Source organism: Oreochromis niloticus, linkage group LG15 (assembly GCF_001858045.2).
Source record: "Oreochromis niloticus isolate F11D_XX linkage group LG15, O_niloticus_UMD_NMBU, whole genome shotgun sequence".
NCBI lineage: Eukaryota > Metazoa > Chordata > Actinopteri > Cichliformes > Cichlidae > Oreochromis > Oreochromis niloticus.
The window spans coordinates 16,129,322-16,150,315 of record NC_031980.2 but is presented as its reverse complement, the minus strand read 5'-3'; positions in this window follow the sequence as shown (position 1 = coordinate 16,150,315).

Genomic DNA, 20,994 nt, shown 5'->3' with positions numbered 1-20,994 from the left:
AAGCAAGCGGCCAATCAGAGGAGGTAAAATTATGACATCACTTCCACAGAAGTTTTTAAGACTTTTCTGTTTATTTCAACAAATATTCAGCCAGGTCTGTCAGGAGATCTTACAATATATGAAACAAGAGAAAAGTTTGAAATGCATGAGCTGGAAAACCAATGGACAATTAAATGATTGGGTTAATAGATTTCAGGCTCCAGTAGATCTGTTGGTTTTTTGTTTTTTTTTCACGTCATTTCAAGTCTACTAGGTCAGAGCTGTTTTCCACTTTCCATTTCACTTTCTGCATAGACAGTGTTAGGTGACAGACTTCAAAGGCTTGAATAAACCTCAAATTTTACCCAACTTTCCAGTGAATTTTGTTAAAGTAAGCTTATTACACTCATTTATGTTTATGTGTTTACAGTTGGTCCTACAGAGTAACTCACAGGTCAAAATAATCCCCATTTAATAGGTCGTTTGTGCAACTCCTCAGTTCAGCCTACATCTGAAACAAGCTGCTTTAGCTTGTGATCGATGAATGCCACTTAAACTTTAAGTCAGTTCTCTTCTGATGCACTTGATTAGGATCTCACATCTGAGGAAAAATTTATTTTGCTTGAAAGAGACAAAGATAAAAACTGTTGTAGTGTATCAATTATAATGCTCAGTGGTACATGGCATGCATGCAAAAAATGCTATTTAAGTGTGTACTACCAAGAGGTGTTCAGCTGTCGCAGTAGTACTCTACCAGGGCAAACAAGGCAGGCAGGACTTTCCCAATTAAATCTAAATACAGATATTAGTTAAAACCTGCAAAAGTGAACTCAGTCTCTCTTTCCAATCAACGTTCTGTCATAAAGAACATAAGCTTTTCTCATTGCCATCCTTTAAATTACTGCCTTCTTGTGTATGCAGCTGGCTATTATTTCTGGAAGCAGGCTTAACTATGTTTCCGTCAGACTTTACAAAACATATTTGGTATGCGTATGTCTCTGTCCCACTAACAAATGCTGGAGTTGGAGAGCTGAGAGGACAGCAGCCTTATACGGTTGTTTGGTTATAAACGTCTGGTCTTTGATGGCAAAGTGACATGTGAGACAAGCCACTGGCTCTGCTTTCACTGCTCTGAGATCATTTATGATCTGTGTGATTTGTGGAATCAGAGATACCATTACCAAGTAAACAAACATGCTATGATTTGTCATCTTAAGAGACAGGTTTCCTGTTACTGATGACATAATACTGATAGGTCAGTGCAGCTAAACAGCTCCTTACTCTGGCCTATAGGTCAGCAAAACTTTGAGCATAAATAACCTGCAGGACTGATGGACTTGCACCTGGTGCCAGTTTTTAGATAATTATGCTAGTTAATCTTACTCATTATAAAGCTATCTAATACAGTAAAATAAAGCATAGAATAACCTGGGCCCTAGTTCAATTAAAAAACATAAGAACACAGATGAAAATGTTAAATTTCTTATTTTCTCTCTCTCCAGTTGTTGCACTTCATAAAGTTCTGTTTTCTTGCCTATAAACAGTCTATGATACACCAGCAGCGGATGTTGTTGTCATCTATTTCCCACTTCTATTTTGCACTCCACAAACCAACCTGCCATTATCATATAATGTATCCATGAAATCATATTTCACCACTTATTACAGAGCATAAAACCACATGGGTCACAATTTTAAATCCACGAGGTTCAAAATGTTTCTCAGTGACTCACGATTGTCCCCGGTGTCATGGCTGAGAACTACGCAGACAAGTTGTGTTCATGTAAGGCCACACAAACACAACCAGCAAGGGATTCATTTGAAATCTGCATGGGGAAGCCAGATTCATAATGAAAACAGATGGTTACTGATATAAAGTAGAAAACAATTACAGCATCACATCATAAAAAGCAAGATTTAAAAAAGTGTGTTCCCATTTATGATTTAAAAAGTCATGTTTTTTGGTCAGTTTCAAAATGTTTGCCAGCCACAGACAAACATGGTGCATTTTTACACATTCGTGTGCACTTTGAATACAAAATGAAAATTTTGAAATCACAGCCACCCACTGATAAACATTTCTATCACTACTGTTGTTAATTTCTTTGAAACTGCTGGGGTGATAAGAATTTTTCACCCCGATTGTCAATGTGATTGATAGAGCTGTTGACTAAAGCACAAAATGCAAAAAGGCCGATAGTTTTTCAAGTCCTGAGGATAGAGTGGAAAAACCCAACTGCTCGAAAACATTTCATACACTGCTGATTAGCGACTCAACAATCTATTCAACAGACTTTTCTATTCAACACTCTTTTAGATGTGTCATTTTAAATAACTGTGCTTGTAGTATTTATTTGGACAGAAACAATAAGTAAAAGTAACTATTCCTTTTGGGATTCTTCAGTGCAAACACACTAAAAAGCATTATGCTGGATTCTTACTGTATTTCTTATTTTTCCAGTTACCAGCCGAGGTTGTTCCGTGGTTTATTCCTCCATAGTTCAAGCACCAGAGCTGAGAATGTGGGTTAAATTAACTGTAAAATGAGGTAGTAGTTGCCTGCAGAGACTTTCCAGTCTCCTGATATAAACACACTTCATATCAGTGATCCTAACACTGGTGTGACCTGAACTCCTGTGATCTAAGTGGCGTTTGTAGTGCATTTATAGGTCATGAGTGAACCTTTTTTTTTTTCTTTAATTATTTCACCGTCCATCCAATAGGTTTCAGGGACAGGCATGATTCTGACCAGATGCCGTCTTCACCAAGCTGCTCCAAGAATCTGACAGAGAAAATGAATGTATTTTTCCCTGGCTGCCCAGAGTCTTACTGCCCCTTTCAACAGCAATTCAATTTGCAGTTGACCGGAATGAAATCTTAGAGAATCAGAGTGAAATGCTGCATTTCTGCCTTTGATGGCTACAGTTCTGTGATGACTAAAAACAAAAACAAAAAAAAATTCCATTACAATTTGTATCAGATTGACAGGTAGGAGATACTATATGTTTGAAAAGCTATAAACTAAGTTTTTTTTCTTCTTTCTGGTTCCAAAAGCTGCTCTGTCTATAAAGTATGTTTTCCATGGTGGCTATATCAAATAAGTATGTTGCTACATTCAATTCAATTTTATTTATATAGCGCCAAATCACAACAGAAGTCGCCTCAAGGCGCTTTATATTGTACAGTAGATAGCACAATAATAAATACAGAGAAAAACCCAACAATCATATGACCCTCTATGAGCAAGCACTTTGGCGACAGTGGGAAGGAAAAACTCCCTTTTAACAGGAAGAAACCTCTGGCAGAACCAGGCTCAGGGAGGGGCGGGGCCATGTGCTGCGACCGGTTGGGGTGAGAGAAGGAAAACAGGATAAAGACATGCTGTGGAAGAGAGACAGAGATTAATAACAGATATGATTCGATGCAGAGAGGTCTATTAACACATATTGAGTGAGAAAGGTGACTGGAAAGGAAAAACTCAATGCATCATGGGAATCCCTACGTCGGCACCCTACGTCTATTGCAGCATAACTTAGGGAGGATTCAGGGTCACCAGGGTCCAGAATCTGCTATTTAGCGGTTTTTTATCTACTTTTAACCGGATTATTCATCCAGAATTGCTGTGCGTTGCTGACCTACAGCAGACAAGAGATTCTGGACATCTGGACTCATAACTCCAACAGTTTTATCGCCGATCTCCGACTCATCCCAGAGAGCTCCAGAACACCGGAGGCTGCCCACTCTCCCCGGCCGGGCAGAAGTGCACGCAGACGGCGCCGAGAACGTAAACAAAGGCGAGGTAGGCGCGGAGGGCTACGGGCTAAGCTAAAGCTACCACCACATCGGCTGCCTTTACCCAGTATTTTCCTCGCCAATGTCTGTTCTCTGGCAAACAAAGTGGATGAGATACGGCTCTCCATCACTAACAACAGACGGATTATGGACTCAAATGTCATGTTTTTCACCGAAACATGGTTGAACAACAGCTGCCCGGACAATGCTATCGAGTTAGCAGGACGCCACACACACCGAGCCGACAGGCTAGCAGATGACTCCGGCAAGACCAGAGGTGGAGGTTTGTGCATTTATATTAACAATGCTTGGTGCATGAACTCCACTACTACTGAGAGTCACTGCTCACCTAATGCGGAGTTTTTAATGGTCAAATGCAGACCTTATTATCTCCCCAGAGAGCTCACTTCGATCATACTCACTGCAGTATATATCCCCCCCGACGCTAATGCTAGGTTGGCCATGAAAGAACTTTCTATAAACACCCCGAGGCTGCTTTTATTGTTGCTGGCGACTTCAACCACACCAACTTAAAGACAGTCCTCCCCAGATTCCACCAACATGTCTCCTGCCACACCAGAGGAGACAAGACTTTAGACCATGTTTATTCCAACTTGGCTGGAGCCTACAAAGCAACACCCCTCCCCCACATTGGGCAATCGGACCATCTCTCCCTGTTCCTCACACCTAGGTATTCACCACTCATCCAACGTGTGAAACCTGCTGTGAGGACAATTAAAGTGTGGCCAGAGGGGACAGACGCAGTGCTCCAGGACAGATTTAAAAACACAGACTGGAATATGTTCACCAACACAGACCTGGACTAGTACGCCTCATCTGTACTGGATTACATCTCCGAAACCACAGACAGTGTCACCACCCAGAAACGGCTGGGTGGTGATGAACCGGGAAGCCTTGGATGAACCGGGATGTTCGTCTCCTCCTCAAGGCCCGCAACACCGCCTTTAGGTCAGGAGATGCACACGCCTACAGTACAGCCAGGGCTAATCTAAAGAAGGGCATCAAAAAAGCCAAACACCATTACAAAAAGAAGGTAGAAGAACACTTTTCCAACTCCAACCCCCGACGCATGTGGCAAGGACTCCAGACCATTACAGACTACAGGACCACCAAACCCTCCCCCACATCCTCTGATGCCTCCTTCCTCAACGAGCTCAACAACTTTTATGCTCGTTTTGAGCGAGGGAACCCCACAACCACAGCCATAACAGACATTACGCCAGACCACCAACCTCTGACTCTCTCCCCCACCGATGTAGGAGCGGTGCTGAGCAGGATCAATGTCCACAAGGCTGCAGGTCCTGATGGTATCCCCGGGCGTGTTCTCAGAGCGTGTTCTGGGGAGCTTGCAAGAGTGCTCACAGACATATTCAATTTGTCCTTGGCCCACGCTGTGGTACCGGCCTGCTTCAAATCCACCTCCATCATCCCGATACCCAAAAACTCCAACCCATCTAGCCTCAATGACTACTGCCCAGTAGCACTCACCCCCATCATCACTAAGTGCTTAGAGCAGCTGGTCCTAGCACACTTCAAATCCTGTCTCCCCCCACCCTGGACCCCCACCAATTTGCATACCGCCAGAACAGGAGCACAGAGGATGCAGTCTCCATCGCACTGCACTCTGTCCTCTCACACCTGGACAACAACACCACCTACGCCAGAATGCTGTTTATAGACTTCAGTTCAGCATTCAATACAATCCACCCCTCACAACTCATCAGGAAACTGACAGACCTGGGCATCAGTTCCCTCATCTGCAAATGGTTACTGGACTTCCTGACCAACCGCCCCCAGCATGTCCGGCTGGATAACCACTGCTCATCTACAATCACAATGAACACCGGTGTACCACAAGGCTGTGTGATGAGCCCTTTCCTCTACTCCCTCTTCACCCACGACTGCAGACCTGCTGATGGTTCCAACACCATCATTAAGTTTGCAGATGACACCACGGTGATTGGCCTCATCAGCGACAACGATGAGACTGCCTACAGGGAGGAGGTGGATCATCTGGCTGAGTGGTGCGACACAAACAACCTGCTGCTTAACACTGAGAAGACTAAGGAGCTCATCGTGGACTACAGGAGGAATGCTGACCCACATCCACCCATCCACATTAAGGGGACGGCTGTGGAGCGTGAGAGCAGCTTCAAGTTCCTGGGAGTCCACATCTCCGAGGATCTCATCTGGACGACCAACTGCTCCAAGCTGGTCAAGAAGGCTCACCAGCGCCTCTTCTTCTTGAGGACTCTGAGGAAGAACCACCTGTCCTCAGACATCCTGGTGAACTTCTATCGCTGCACCATCGAGAGCATCCTGACCAACTGTATAACAGTCTGGTACGGGAATTGCTCCGCCTCGGACCGGAAGGCATTGCAGAGGGTCGTGAAAACTGCCCAGCGCATCGCCGGAGCACCACTTCCTGCCATAAAGGACATCTACAGGAAGCGGTGTCTGAAAAGGGCTGGGAAAATCATCAAAGACCCCAGTCACCCATCACATAGACTCTTCACCCTCCTGCCCTCTGGGAGGCGCTACAGGAGCCTCCGGGCTAAGACAACCAGGTACCGGAACAGCTTCTTCCCCACAGCTGTCAGACTCCTGAACTCTGCCTCCTGACATCTGACCCACGTTAAACTCATGGACTGAACATACACACACCCACAACCACTAGCACTTTACCACTACTGTATAGTTCTGTGTAAATAATCATTCTGTACATACGATAATTTTTAATCCTACAACTCTTTATAACTTACATAGTTCACATTTCTGTATAACTGTATATCTCAGATTTCTGTATAGTTTTTATTTCATATTTATATCCTGTCATAGCTTGTACTCACTACAGCCTGTACATACTTATAGTTATAGAATATTCATAACATACTTCACACTGTGTACATTATAACATACCATAATAGACCCATTTCTGTAATATACTTACACATCTCTATTATTGCTAATATATATTGTAATATATCTATATCACGGCTAAAGCACTTTCTGGATGGATGCAAACTGCATTTCGTTGCCCTGTACCTGTGCATGTGCAATGACAATAAAGTTGAATTCTATTCTATTCTACCTGGTCCAGCCCTAACTATATGCTTTAGCAAAAAGGAAAGTTTTAAGCCTAATCTTGAAAGTAGAGATAGTGTCTGTCTCCCGAATCCAAACTGGAAGCTGGTTCCACAGAAGAGGCGCCTGAAAACTGAAGGCTCTCCCTCCCATTCTACTTTTAAATACTCTAGGAACAGCAAGTAGGCCTGCAGAGTGAGAGCGAAGTGCTCTAATAGGGTGATATGGTACTACAAGGTCATTAAGATAAGGTGGGGCCTGATTATTTAAGACCTTGTATGTGAGGAGCAGGATTTTGAATTCAATTCTGGATTTAACAGGAAGCCATTGAAGGGAAGCCAAAACAGGAGAAATATGCTCTCTCTTTCTAGTCCCTTTCAGTACTCTTGCTGCAGCATTTTGGATTAGCTGAAGACTTTTCAGCGAGTTTTTAGGACATCCTTATAATAAAGAATTACAGTAGTCCAGCCTGGAAGTAATGAATGCATGAACTAGTTTTTCAGCGTCACTCTGAGACAGGATATTTCTAATTTTAGAGATGTTGCGCAAATGGAAGAAAGCAGTCTTACATATTTGTTTAATATGTGCGTTGAAGGACATGTCCTGGTCAAAAATGACTCAAAGATTCCACAGTGTTACTGGAGGCCAAGGTAATGCCATCCAGAGTAAGAATCTGGTTAGATACCATATTTCTAAGATTTTCAGGGCCGAATACAATAACCTCAGTTTTATCTGAATTAAGAAGCAGAAAGTTAGCGGCCATCCAGGTCTTTATGTCTTTAAGACATTCCTGCAGTTTAACTAATTGGTGTGTGTTACCTGGCTTCATGGATAGATAGAGCTGCGTGTCATCTGCATAGCAGTGAAAATGTATGCTGTGTCTTCTAATGATGCTGCCTAAGGGAAGCATGTATAATGTAAATAGAATTGGTCCTAGCACTGAACCCTGTGGAACTCCATAATTGACCTTAGTGTGTGAAGAGGACTCTCCATTTACATGTACAAATTGGAGTCTATTAGATAGATATGATACAAACCATTGCAGTACAGTACCTGTAATACCTACAGCATGTTCTAATCGCGCTAATAGGATATTATGGTCAACAGTATCGAACGCAGCACTGAGGTCTAGCAGGACAAGCACAGAGATGAGTCCACTGTCAGAGGCCATAAGAAGATCATTTGTAACCTTCACTAAAGCTGTTTCTGTGCTGTGATGAGCTCTGAAACCTGACTGAAACTCTTCAAATAAGCCATTCTTCTGCAGATGATCTGTTAGCTGTTTGACAACTACTCTTTCCCTACTTATGATTGCTCAGATTCTTTCCACAGACACTGGTGCGTTCTCAACTGGTAAAATAAACAACTACTTAACTATGGTGGGTGAAGGATGAAGGTTATCCAGTGGATGTTTTCTGGCCATGACCCTTATACCTGTTTTGGTGTACTGTCAGCTAAAATGAAAAAGTGCTGCTTCACTCATATTCCAGCTTTCTCCAGTCCTGTGCCTTTTTGTGAGAGCCACTGATGTGTCTCATTTACTGCCTGCACCGGGTTAGTCACACAGGCCTGTCTCACGGGGTACCTACCTAAGTATCTTGGGGTGTTGTTTACGAGTAAGGGGAATAGTGGAGCGGGTGATGGACAGAGCGGTTGTTCTGGGTGTCAGTGATGCAAATACTGTTCCAGTCTGTTGTGATGAAGAGAGAGCTGAGTGTGAAAGCAAAGCTGCGAATCTACCAGTCGATCTACACTTCGATGTTTTTACCCTCGTCCATCATCACGAGCTTTGGGTAGAATGAGACTGCGGATTCAAGCAGTGAAAATGAGTTTCCTCTCATGGGTGTCTGGGCTCAGTCTTAGAGATAGTGTGAGATTGTTTATTTGGGAGATGGATAGATGAGAAGTTTCAGGCATGTCCTAGTGGGAAATTTGTTTGCTTGGAAACATCTCAGTGTCCTACCAGAAGAGCTGGAAGAGATTGGGGACGGGAGAGGTTATGTGGGATGGGTGGATGGGCTGTCACTACAGGGGTACAGTTCTGAAACAAAGTGTTAACCTACAATCTTTTATTAATCTTAACCAAGCAGTTTTTAGTGCCTAAACCCAACTCTGTAACTTAAAGCAAAAGTGAACATTAAAAAAAACTTGTTTTGTGTATTACATTCAGCATATAACAAAAGTTTTGTTATTTGACCATTTGGGATGAGAACATAGTTGATTCTTATTCATTTGGAACTCACAAGGACTACTGTTGCATACACAGGTGATATTATCCAAGTGTGTGCAGCTTTAATACTCATGTCTTAAGGTGGGGACTGGGATTAGGCCTATAAGAGGAAACATTTAAAATAATATCTAAATAGCATTAGCAATATTTGAGTTACAAAGCATCATAAGTCCCCTTAAAATTAAACTCAGCCCAACTAAACCCAAAGTGAAATGTAAGTTTAAGACATACACAACAACAAGTAGACGTATAACAGTCAAGCTATTTAAAGCAATTTAATTTAGCAAATTTTGTAAGTAATTTGAATTTAATAACACTGTATTGTCTTTACATGTTTTGTTTGTTTGTTGCGTTTCTATGAAGATTTAAATTTCAGACCCATCATTATGGTCAGCTGGAGTCAACTGTTAATTGGGTGCTGCCAAGCCGTGCTTCCACCCACAACCCCATTCACTGAGCAGGCAACTGTGACTTCCTAACCACATCAATAAATCCCATCAGTAAGAAGACGACATCAACAAGACTTTCACATAAACACCTACTTGTTTGCTGGGAATTCCCCAATGCTTGGGCTATGCCATGAAGCAGTTTATAAATTCAAACGTGCACAAATGTGACTCACTTCAACCACTGGTGTATGTTTATGCAGCATGACTTTTTCTTTCCTATAATCGGATGCTTATGGTTGTTCAACGTTTAGTTCTGCTACACACGTTTATATGAAAAGACGACCATCTTCTTGAGCTATATTAGACAACAGTCGCATCATTACTGCTATAATGCGTTGGTTATGGTGACTGGCTGAATATGTGCAACAGGATCTTTTTCAAGCACACTGTGGGAAGACTTACATTTTGGGGGGAAAGTATGTGCTATTTGATCTCCAGTTTGCAGGGTTTTTGGATAAAATGTTAGCAATCTATCACTTTGTGTTGCTTGTGTGTGGTAGGCCTGAAATTTGAGAGTTCACAACCCAAAGACAAATGTTAGTGAATATTATTCACTATTCTCAGTCTGTTCTATGAGTTTTATCAGGTTCTGGTTTTATCAGTAATTGGTGACAATCTTGATACCATGGTTTCCTCAATGTCACAATTGGTGGGATTCTTTTTTTTCCCCCTGCTACTTCTCTATATCCATTGCTTTCTCATTGCCAGCAAAGTTCTCATCTGGGTACAGCCAAGTTTTTCAAAATAGAAGCCTAAATGTGGCAGCACACCACCCAAAACCAGCAGTCAGCCAGTCGTCTCAGTGTTTTTCCCTTATTTTACAGATTTTGTCCCCTGGCTTGATGTGGCCCTTAACAAGAGGGTGGTGGCACAGTGCTTCTGACTTCTTCTGACACTGTGTGTGAGTTTAACCATCAGAGGACAAAACTTGCTATATTCACGTATAGAAGAGTTTGGAGAGGCTTTGGAGTGTAAAAGCGACTGATAATTTCAACTATGACCAACTATGTTTTCACTGTGGCTCTGTGGGGCACAGCAAGTTATGAACTGCATTTAGTTTTCATTTTGAAAAGCAGTACTAAAGCCTCCGAAGGGAGTACGACTCAAAATCATATCCAAGGAGTAGCCTTGACTCAAGTAACACGATCAGATCACAAATGAAAGGCGGTTCTGGAGAAGACGATGTGGTTTCACTGGCTTGCAGTACCATAACGTTAATGTCCCCTCTGCCTTGCAAATCCGTCTCTCTCAGACGCCATGTGTATGTGAATCTCTCTTATTTAACCTCTATTCACAGTCCCACAGTGATGGGAACTAATTGGCATAGACAGTTAAAATTGATAATGATATGAGGCAGCTCCCCTGGACCGTTTCAACAAATCCTGATGTTATGCTGTTTGTCACAGCACTGGGGCTGGAATGCAGGGCCTTCTTGAGGATGAACACAAAAATAACAAAAAATGTGAGGGAATTTTTTTTTTTTTTTTTTTTTTTGATTAGTTGCTTTTTACTTTGTTTTGTCCAGCTAGACCTGAGAAATAACAATAATATAGTTGTGTTATGTTAGCGAAATAAAAGAAAAATTCAAATATTTTCATGCATTCTCTGTTTTTAGGATAGCATGAAACAATATATATCGTAGATCAAAAGTTCACACCGAACTGCCTAGTAACTGCCTGGTAGCTGTAGTGGTAGAGAAGCTTGTCCATTAATCACAGTCGGCTGATCCCTGGTGCTGTGATGGACCAAAATGTCCTTGGCCAAGTTATTAAACCTGAAGGAATGAGAGTGCTTTGCATGGCAGCTCCATTAACTTTGGTATGACATAACAACCATGTAAAGCACTTTGGAGTTGCAAAGGTTTAAAAAAGTGCTTTATAAGTATAGTTCATTTAATCTAAACATTAGCTTCTTAAAAACAACAAAGACAGTCAAACCATTCTGTGTATATCAGTGGTACTTGGGGCACTTTGTCCTTCTTCAGAGGTCAAAGGTCTTAAAGAAGAACACTGCTCATCACAGTCCACTGGGTGCATTTAACTGATCAACGGCTGATGACCGCTTGGATTCAGTCACTCTGCAAGCTGCCAAATAATGTCTAATGACCTGCTGGGTAGTAACCCTCATAGATGAAAGGGCTCTCATGGATGATGCTTCCAGACTACTGGGGTTAAAGTGTTTTTAGAAAGTTCCTTTGTTTTCTTAGCCACTGGAGCTGCACTGGAATTTACCTACGAACTGTGTCTGATATTTTTTTGTTAAATGCATTTTTAACAAAAGAAACAAAATTCGTTTCGGCCTTCTCTTCTAACCATTCACATATTTGCACAGCACTTTTAGATACGTACATATGGCACATTTCCTCTTACATTAACAAATTCTGCTGCTTTGTCTGTAGCAGCTGTGCTGCTTTCTGTCATTTTATAACATAACATACTTTTTACCATATCCCTACTTATGATTGCTCAGATTCTTTCCACGTACCTCCCACTCTTTCACACACACACTTGTTTTGTTTTGGTTCTACTGAATGTCATTTCTCTTACTTCCAGAGCATACCTCCACCTCTCGTACACCTTCCACCTCACTACAGATCACAATTTTCTGCAAACATCATTGTCCACAGAGACTCCTGCTAGACCTCAACTGCCAACCCATCCATCACCACTGCAAAGAAAAGGGGCTAAGTGCAGATTTCTGATGTAATCCCACCCCCACCTTGAACCCATCTGTCACTCCTACTACACACTCACCTCTGTCTCGCTATCTTCATACATGTCCTGCACCACCCTTACATACTTCTCTCTTGGCACTGCACTATGTTCTTTCTCTAGATCCATCTCCATCAACACTCTCAAAGCAAACCTCAAATCTGTAGAGCTCTTTCTAAGCACAAAGGCACACTGCTGCTCACTGATCATCACCTCTTCTTAAGCTAGCTTCAACAACGTTTTCCTATATCTTCATGGTGTGGTTTAATTTCATGATGTCTGAGTTCCTGTTCTAGTTTCTGCTCTTTGTACTCTAACGTCTCCTAGCCCCAGTGATTTTTAGTTACTTTGCTCTTGGGCTTTGTTTCCGGTTTGGATTTGTGTTTTGTCTCTGTGACTTCATCAGCTCTATAAAGGACCTTTTGTTTAACTCCACCTGCTTCTCTGTGTCTGCATTTTGGGTCCTCATTCGCCACACTCTAACAGTCCCTTTCAGATAGTACCTTCAGCTTAAGATGTAGCCCACTTGTGTGCACTTTCCTCCACTCTTCTCTCCTTAACACCCCACACCACGTTATCACCGATGTTCCCTTTACCTACATATCCACTGATGTCTGCTCCATTCACCACTCTCTTCCTGCTGGGACACTCTCCTCCGCTTCATTCAACTTACTGCAGTTTACTTCTTTCTCTTCTAGCAGACACCCAACTTGTGGGGCATCCTCACTGACAACATAACAACACACCTTCAATTTCCAGCTTCAAATTCATGTTCCTGCTTGACAGTCTCTTCACTACCAAAACACCATTCACATACTCTTTCTTTAAGCTTATCCCCATTCTCTTGTTATCTACACCATGGTAGAACATTTTGAATCCACCTCCAATGCTGCTGGCCTTGCTTCATTTCCGCCAGGTCTCTTGAAAACGCAGCCTTCCTTCTCACCATAATATCACCAAGCTCTCTCACTTTACCAGTCCCAGCCCTTACATTTAAAGCCCCTACTTTCACCTCGACATTCCTGCCTTTTCATCTCCCTTGCTGCCTCCAAACACAGCTTCCCCACTCCTCCTTTGTCTTCAGCCAACAGTAGCACAGTTTCCACCAGCACCCTGTTTGCCAACAGCACCGGAGTCAGTTGTTGTTAACACCGGACCTGACCGATCTAGTATGGAAATCTCATTCTTGATGATCCACATGTTTGCTTTGGCAAAGATTTTACAGTGGTTTCTCTTCCTGACGCAAGCCTCCCCATTTGTCCAGGCTTGGGACCAGTACACTGGTTTGTGGCTCCCCCATGGCTGAGACTCACACACAAAAGAATGAAAAACTTCAATAAGACTAGAACAGCAATGAAATCAGAACAAGGCCACACACACTCTAGGAACAGAAAACATTCCTTCACTGTGATATTTATTATATGGGCTGCCACACCGTGTATTTAATTTTGAACTGCAGAACTGCAGCTTTGCTCAGTTTTGCTCACCTTATGTTTAATAAGCCTTAAGTCATTTACAGGAGGAAAAACAAGCAGATAAAATGGACTCACTGTTGTTCCTGTGCTCCCATTGGAATATCTCTGTAACCACTATAGCAGTGTTGTGTATTTAAACTACATTGCACCTCTGAAGACAGAACAAAAAACTCTCCCTTCAGACTGAAACAAGGCCACAGCAGTTTTAATTAACGGCAATAATATCCTGACATTATCAAAAATAGATCACCACTGACCTGCAGCTTAGAACAGTAGCAAGAGTGTCCTTTCAACATGTTTGAGATATTACACAAGTTTCCCGTTCGCCAAAGAGGTGATTGTTAAAAAAAATATTTAAATTATTTTCTTTAATGTTGAACTTTTCTGATCTGTTTCATGGAAGGCTGTCAGATTTGACAAACACTTTGACTGTAAAGTGTTTTTTGCTGACTTTAATTGGAAAAAAATAATTTGTATCTCAGCTGCTTACTGAAGCTTTGATGAACCAATTAATTTAATAAGCAGTGATCATTTATAAAGCACTTCAGTTTGAAAAAGTGTGCAGCCAATACCAAATTAAAATAATGCAGAAAGCTCTATTTAAGCATTTAAGACCCTCTTTACTGTGCAAAGAGAAACACATTCAGAGTTTGACCTTTTCAACCTACAAATCATCTCGTAGCTCCCGCTTATGATCCACGCTACTTACCTCCTATTGAACTGTTTTTGCCATGAAAGATCCATGCTTAGAATGACACATCACAGACACAGCACATACCTGTGGATAAGGTCTCAGCAGGTCTGAAAACAGTCACGGCCCTGATCAGGATCCTGCAGAGCAGAGAGGCCACGGGCTGCTCCGTGTTGTGACTCCAGCTGCAGCCAGACGTTTCCTGGACGTCCTGCACGTGAGATGGAAAAACACATCACTGTCCGCTTCCAATGTGAAATTCACTGCCCTTTACTAATCCACAAAAGTATGTGGATGACGCATTAAAATCACAAAATTAACAGACAGACATACCTGGAAATTAATGGAAAAAACAATAAAATGGGGACATGAGAAGGTTAGATCTTTAAGATGTTTTCAGTTTTCAGAGTGGGTCATATGATGATTACTGTTGAAAAAAGGGGAGAATTCAGTGTAGAGCCTTCATTATTTTATTAGATTTTTATTTTATTAGATTTTCTCGACAGAACACCTGCATAAAATGCAACCATAAATTACACAGTGTTCTAGTGGCATCATCATTTTACATGATTCAAAAAACTAAATAACAGATGATTAATGGGCCGTCTGTCTGCCCCACTTTAATATCTAATTGGATAAACTATGGCAGCAGCTCAGTAGACAAGATCAAGGTGACCTGCTGAGATTCAAACTGAGCATCAGAATAGGGGGAAAAAAAAGGTGATTTGAATGACTTTGAATGCAGCATAAAAACATCCAGTGAGCTGCAGTTCTCTCGCAAAAAAAAAAAAAAAAAAAACTTGTTGGAACAGGAAGTCATAGGAATAACTCAGTAACTCAAATAAACCCTCATTACAAATATGGGCTGCAGCAGCAGACGACCATACAGGGTCACACACGGATAAACATTGCCTGGTCTGATGAGTAAGTTTGTGCTATGACATTCCAAAGATAGGGTCAGAATTTGGTACAAACAACAATCATGGATCCATCCTGCCTGGTATCAACGATTTAGGCTGCTGGTGGTGATCTAACAGTGTGGGCCCTTTACTAACTATTGGACCGCAAAGTATGGCTGCTTCCAACAGGTTAACATACCATGTTACAAAGTTCAGATGATCTCAAACTGGTTCCTGTGATTGTCCTGGGATGGTTAGGATTCCTCTGTTCTCTTCACTAATGTTTTGGCCTTCGTTGAGGATGAGCAAGTCCTGCCTTAGATTCCACCTGCTGATTGAGCCCCCTGGTTTCAGCCTACACACCTGATTCTCATCAGACCATCAGTGACAGTATTTAAGGACCAGCTGATGTTCAGTCTCTGCCAGATTGTTGTTTATTGGTTGCAAGACCTCTTTCATCAACAGAAGGATGCGCTCTCCTCAAATTTTCTCCAAGCTGGTCTGCATTGTCTGGTAAGGAATTGCTGAATACTTGCCAGCCTGTCCACCTTCTGACAACACCTACTACCTTTGGAGTCCTAACCAGTCACCCCCCCTCCATTGCCTTGTTCTTGGAAAATCAAAATCAGTCCGCACATTAAAACTTCGCCTGGTCAGATCACAACGACCAACACCGCTTGTCTTTGACAGAAGTGGCCTCCAGTGCTGTGTTCCCAAAATCCCCAATGAATTTTTAAAGCTCTGTGTGAACTCTCAATAAACCATTTAAACATCACACTGTTGGTTCTGGGCTTTGCTTTAGAGACCACAATCATAACTGTCTTATTTGCCTAGTTTGTCGAACACAACATAAAGTCTTTAAATTAATGAGACAATAAGAAATGTTTCTGGCACCTTGTTTAATCTATGTCATTAAAAAAGTACTAGCAAGAGATATCTAAGAAAGTAACCTAACACAGTCAAGCTCAGCCACTTACCCCAGCAGATAATATTATATTATTATAAGGCATGAAATTTAAGTTGCCTTTGCTCTGAGGTAGACTGGTAACCTGTCCAGGGTCTACTCATCCTTTTGCCTCGTGTCAGCTGGGACAGGTATCGGCCCCCATTCAACTTTAAATCAGATGTATGGACGGACAGATGGACTCTACACTACACTAACTCTAAAATACACTTTAACTCTATAAACACACTGAAGAAGCAGAAAATCTGAGAGTTAAGTTATTCTTTAGATCACCATCAATTAACCAGTTGCATAATGAATGGAATGAGTCTGCTATGTTGAAATGATGGGGATGTTTTTTTGTTTTGTTTTACTTTTTACCTTTTGTTCCTGATCCTTTTGGATTACTTACGGGTATTAATAATCTTCTTTAGCATGTCGAGATGATGTAATAACAGCAAGCAAAATCTCAGATAAGCCGACTTTGTCGTTTGGTGCTAATGACGGGAAGAAGATGAGGTTATCAGCTACTTAAAAAATTTAATGAAGTTAGTGGAGACTTAAATCGGAAGGAATCCATCTACATGGTAAAGTTGCTTTGTGTCTTTCTTTGTAAATAGGCAACAATTTGTGAAAATGCCTAGTATATCAACTTTATGAGGCGATAATAAGCAATTGTTGTGTTCACAGCTGCTCCCAAGTCAGTAAAAAATTATTTATAGTCCTCATAAAGATCTCAAAAAATTGGCCACAGAAGTTTAGCAGGCTATCAACATGTTTTTTTCTTTCTTTCTCACTTTTTTCTTTCTTTCTTTATTTGATCGCTTGTTTTCTTTTTATTTCTTCGTGGATCAACTCCTTGGGAGGAGGGCCTCACGTGGCCACTAAAGGAACTGCAGTTTCTGGCTTCATTTTTCATCCCTGTAGATTGCCAACTGGTGGGGAGGCAAGGGCTAGTCTGCAGTTCTGTATTACAAGTTAAACAGTCAAGATGGTTGTTAATGTATAACTCCAAACCTTTTTGCAGGTATTTCTTCCTGAAACATAAACCCACATAAAGCACAGTGCATCTGGAGTGCACTCTGAGGCAATGCGTGGCACAGTGGCACAAGTGAGTCTTTGTTGTTTAGTGGGTCTTACATCATCTCCAGACTCCAGTTCCTGGATCAGCTACTGAAGGGGTTGGTAAGCGATCCCAGAGGTGCACTTTACCCTGGCCTGAACCCACTGGATTTCTACCTGTCTCACAAAAGCTGCTGTTAGCGGCATTTTAACAGTGCATGTTCCCACGCTATGTTTTTGTGATTCTGTCAACCAGTGAACTAAAATCTCACCTTAATGTCCAGTGTAAGCCTTTGAGCCTTGCTGTTTTCAATCAGTAGCTGCGGGGAGCCCTGCTGGCAAGCAGGTCAACAGTTTCAGTGCTGAAACAGTTGTTGCACGGCAGTATGGCTACTGCTGCTTCTCCATCTCAGCCCCATCGCCTGCCTGAGCTCAGCTTTTCCACCCGTAACTCATTCCTGCTAATTAGGACAAAGGCTCTTGCTGGTCTGTGAGGGAACCACTTTCACATGGGAAGCCCTTCGTTTGTTTCCACCCCCTGTGCCCAAGCACGAGTTAGCCGTGTTATGAGACAAGACTCCAACAGAGAAAAACACAGACAAGAAGAATCTTTCAGCTCTTCCCTGAGGTCACCTTCACTTGGCAAAATAAAATTCCCCTCACGTGAGTGCTGCTCAGCCAAATGTATAAACATAAACAATTGATGGAAACAGCTATGAGCTGCTCATCCTTCATCCAACAGACACTTCTACGCGATCGAACTTGACACACACACAAAAATGAATATGTAAATAATTTTCCTAAACCGCACAAGCTTTGAAACAAGGTGCTATTGATCAGAAGCTGACATGTAACGACTTACTGACATGTAAATGATTCATCATTTCCAAATCTACACTTTTTTTGACTTTGCTGAGCAGTAAAAGAGTTCGGTGCAAGTAACCTTTAGTCCTGTGCTTGCTGAACACACCTCACATTGCCTTGTAAATTAGTGAGGTGTAAATGACCCAATTTAATTTATTTAATTGGAAAAATCAGTGCAGATGGGCGTGGAAGTAAATGAAAAATGCAAATCAGTAACAGGAGTCAATACCCAAAACTGGGTAACTAGTGGCAGGGTAAAGGCAAAAACAAATGTAGGTTTGTAATGCAAGTTTACACAGTGCTTTTCACAGGTATGAAGCCAAAAAGTGCTGTGCAAAAATGTAAAAAACTAAGAATAATCTAAAAAAATATATCATAGAATAATATATATTTTAAAAAAGGAATGAAGGGACATGAATGCAGAATCCCAGAGACCATTACACATTTTTCAAGAGCTTTATTTTGACAGGATTCTCAGGCAAAGAAATGGATACGTTCAACTCAGCTAAGTTGCCTTTCAGCATAGGGACCAGGTGCAAAGTCACCAAGGAACCATCATGGGGAAGAAAGTAGGTAAGTATTGATGCAGAATTGTTAATAAACCTGATTGGAATTAACACTTAATTTTGTCTCCCTTTGTGATCTGCAGCCAGGGAAGACAGGCATAGATCCAAGAAAGTAGAGCTGATGGAGACCAGGCATGCCCAAATAGCTGATCACAGACAGTCGGGAACACCCCACCCCCAGGGCAGGGCAGGGCACCGCTCTACCATGTTTGTACTGTTGGTGCCTTTTTGACCATTTTATCTCTGACTGATATTTTGGCTTGTTGTGTCATAAAAAATGTCCAACAAGTCTGGGTTGTTGTTTTTTTTTGAAAGTCCGTTTTTTGTTTTTTTTTACATTAACCCTCTGGGTTCCAGAGTATAATTGGCAATTCCTTTTTGCACAACCTCACATGCCTGAATTTAAAGTTATTTTTTCATTTTGACATACTGTATTTACACAATTGATCTAAAATAACACAAAAAAAACATCAAAGCTGAGTTGGAAAAAGTTATATATTTTATTATAAAAACCACAAACATGTTTAATGAATCATTTTCATTACTTGAAATGCAAACATGTAAATCTTACATGTAATTCACACACAAATTCTGCAAACAACAAAGTTATGTAAAACTATATATACAACAACTATCTGTGTCTGTTTGAGATTCTTGCATAGAACTATCAGCATTGGCTGATAGCATAGCCCTCCGCACTGCTGTCCAAATCCCATTACCAAAATGCTATAACTGAGGCGTCAGTTAGTAAACAAACCAATGAGTAATATCACAGAGCCCAGTCCATCTTCGACATACAGTCTATGTTTCAATATGTTCACTAGCTAGTTGCTAACATTGTTTGTCTCTGCAGATGACATAGAGCAAGGTTATCAAAGATAAAAACAACTGTACATGGTTGAAAATGACAGCAGCAACAGGGGAACTAAATCACAGCAATAAACTTCTTGTCCACCTAGTCAGTGGGCAAGTATACACACGGCCTCTTTAGTAGTTACACCTTGCTAGTATCAGGTCAAGAATTCAGAACTGCCTGAATTCTTTATGGCACAGGTTCAACAAGGTGCTGGAAACATTTCTTTGGTCCACATTAACAGCGATAGCATCACACAGCTGCTGCAAGTTTGTTGGCTGCACATCCTTGATGCAAATCTCCTATTCCACCGCATTCCAAAGGTGAATTGAGATCTGTGACTGTGGAGGCCATTTGAGTACAGTGAACTCATTGTTATGTTCAAGAAACCAGTTTGAGATGATTTAAGTTTTGTGACATTTTGAATTATCATGCTTGAAGCAGCCAGAAGATGGGTACGCACCATGATCATAAAAGGATGGGCATGGTCAGCAGTTATATTCAGGTAGGCTGCGTTGACTAAATGATGCTCAGGAATAAGGGATCCAATGAGTGCCAAGAAAACATCAGAAGCAGCCTGAACTGTTCATTAAAGGCCGGATCGATTCATGCTTTCATGTTGTTTATGCCAAATTGCACCTTTACCATCTGATTGTTAAGCTCTTTTTCTCTTTTTTGTATCACTTTCTGTAAACCCTAGAGATGGTTGTGTGTGGGAAAATCCCAGCAGATTAGCAAGCTGGGCTGAAATGCTCAGACCCAAAAAACCATGCCATGCAGAGTCACTTAAATCACATTTTCAGCAGGCCATCTTGACAACGTGTACATTCCTAAATGCAGTGAGTTGCTGCCATGTGATTGGCTGATCATCCATTTGTGAAATCAGGGTGTTGAACAGGCAGTGAGTGTACATAATGTTCATATGAAAAAAGAAAAAAAACAAAATTTTTGTACAATTTATTGCACAATATGGATTGGCTCTTTTTTATATAAATACTAAATGTAAGTAATATTTTACTCACTCAAACATGCATTCTTTAGGGGGTGATCAATTTAAGAGTTTTAAATTCAGAAGATTCCCGGGAAATGATTTAAAAATCCCCAGGAAAATAATACAAAGTTATTCTATGAACTCGTGCAGTTTTGTTTACGTTCTATGAAAATGTGGGCCAACAACAAAAAGGTTATAACCCTGTGGACTTCGCTCCTTCTTTTTTTAATGTGCCACAAAATCTGCAAGGTTTCGTGCTGATAAAATTACACTTGGGTAGCAACAACACTCTGAGATTGTGAGAGCCATTGTGCATGTTTTTATATGAGACACAGTAAAGCTGGTATGCAGCAGAGCGAGGTGACTGGGCGGAAAAAAAAACAC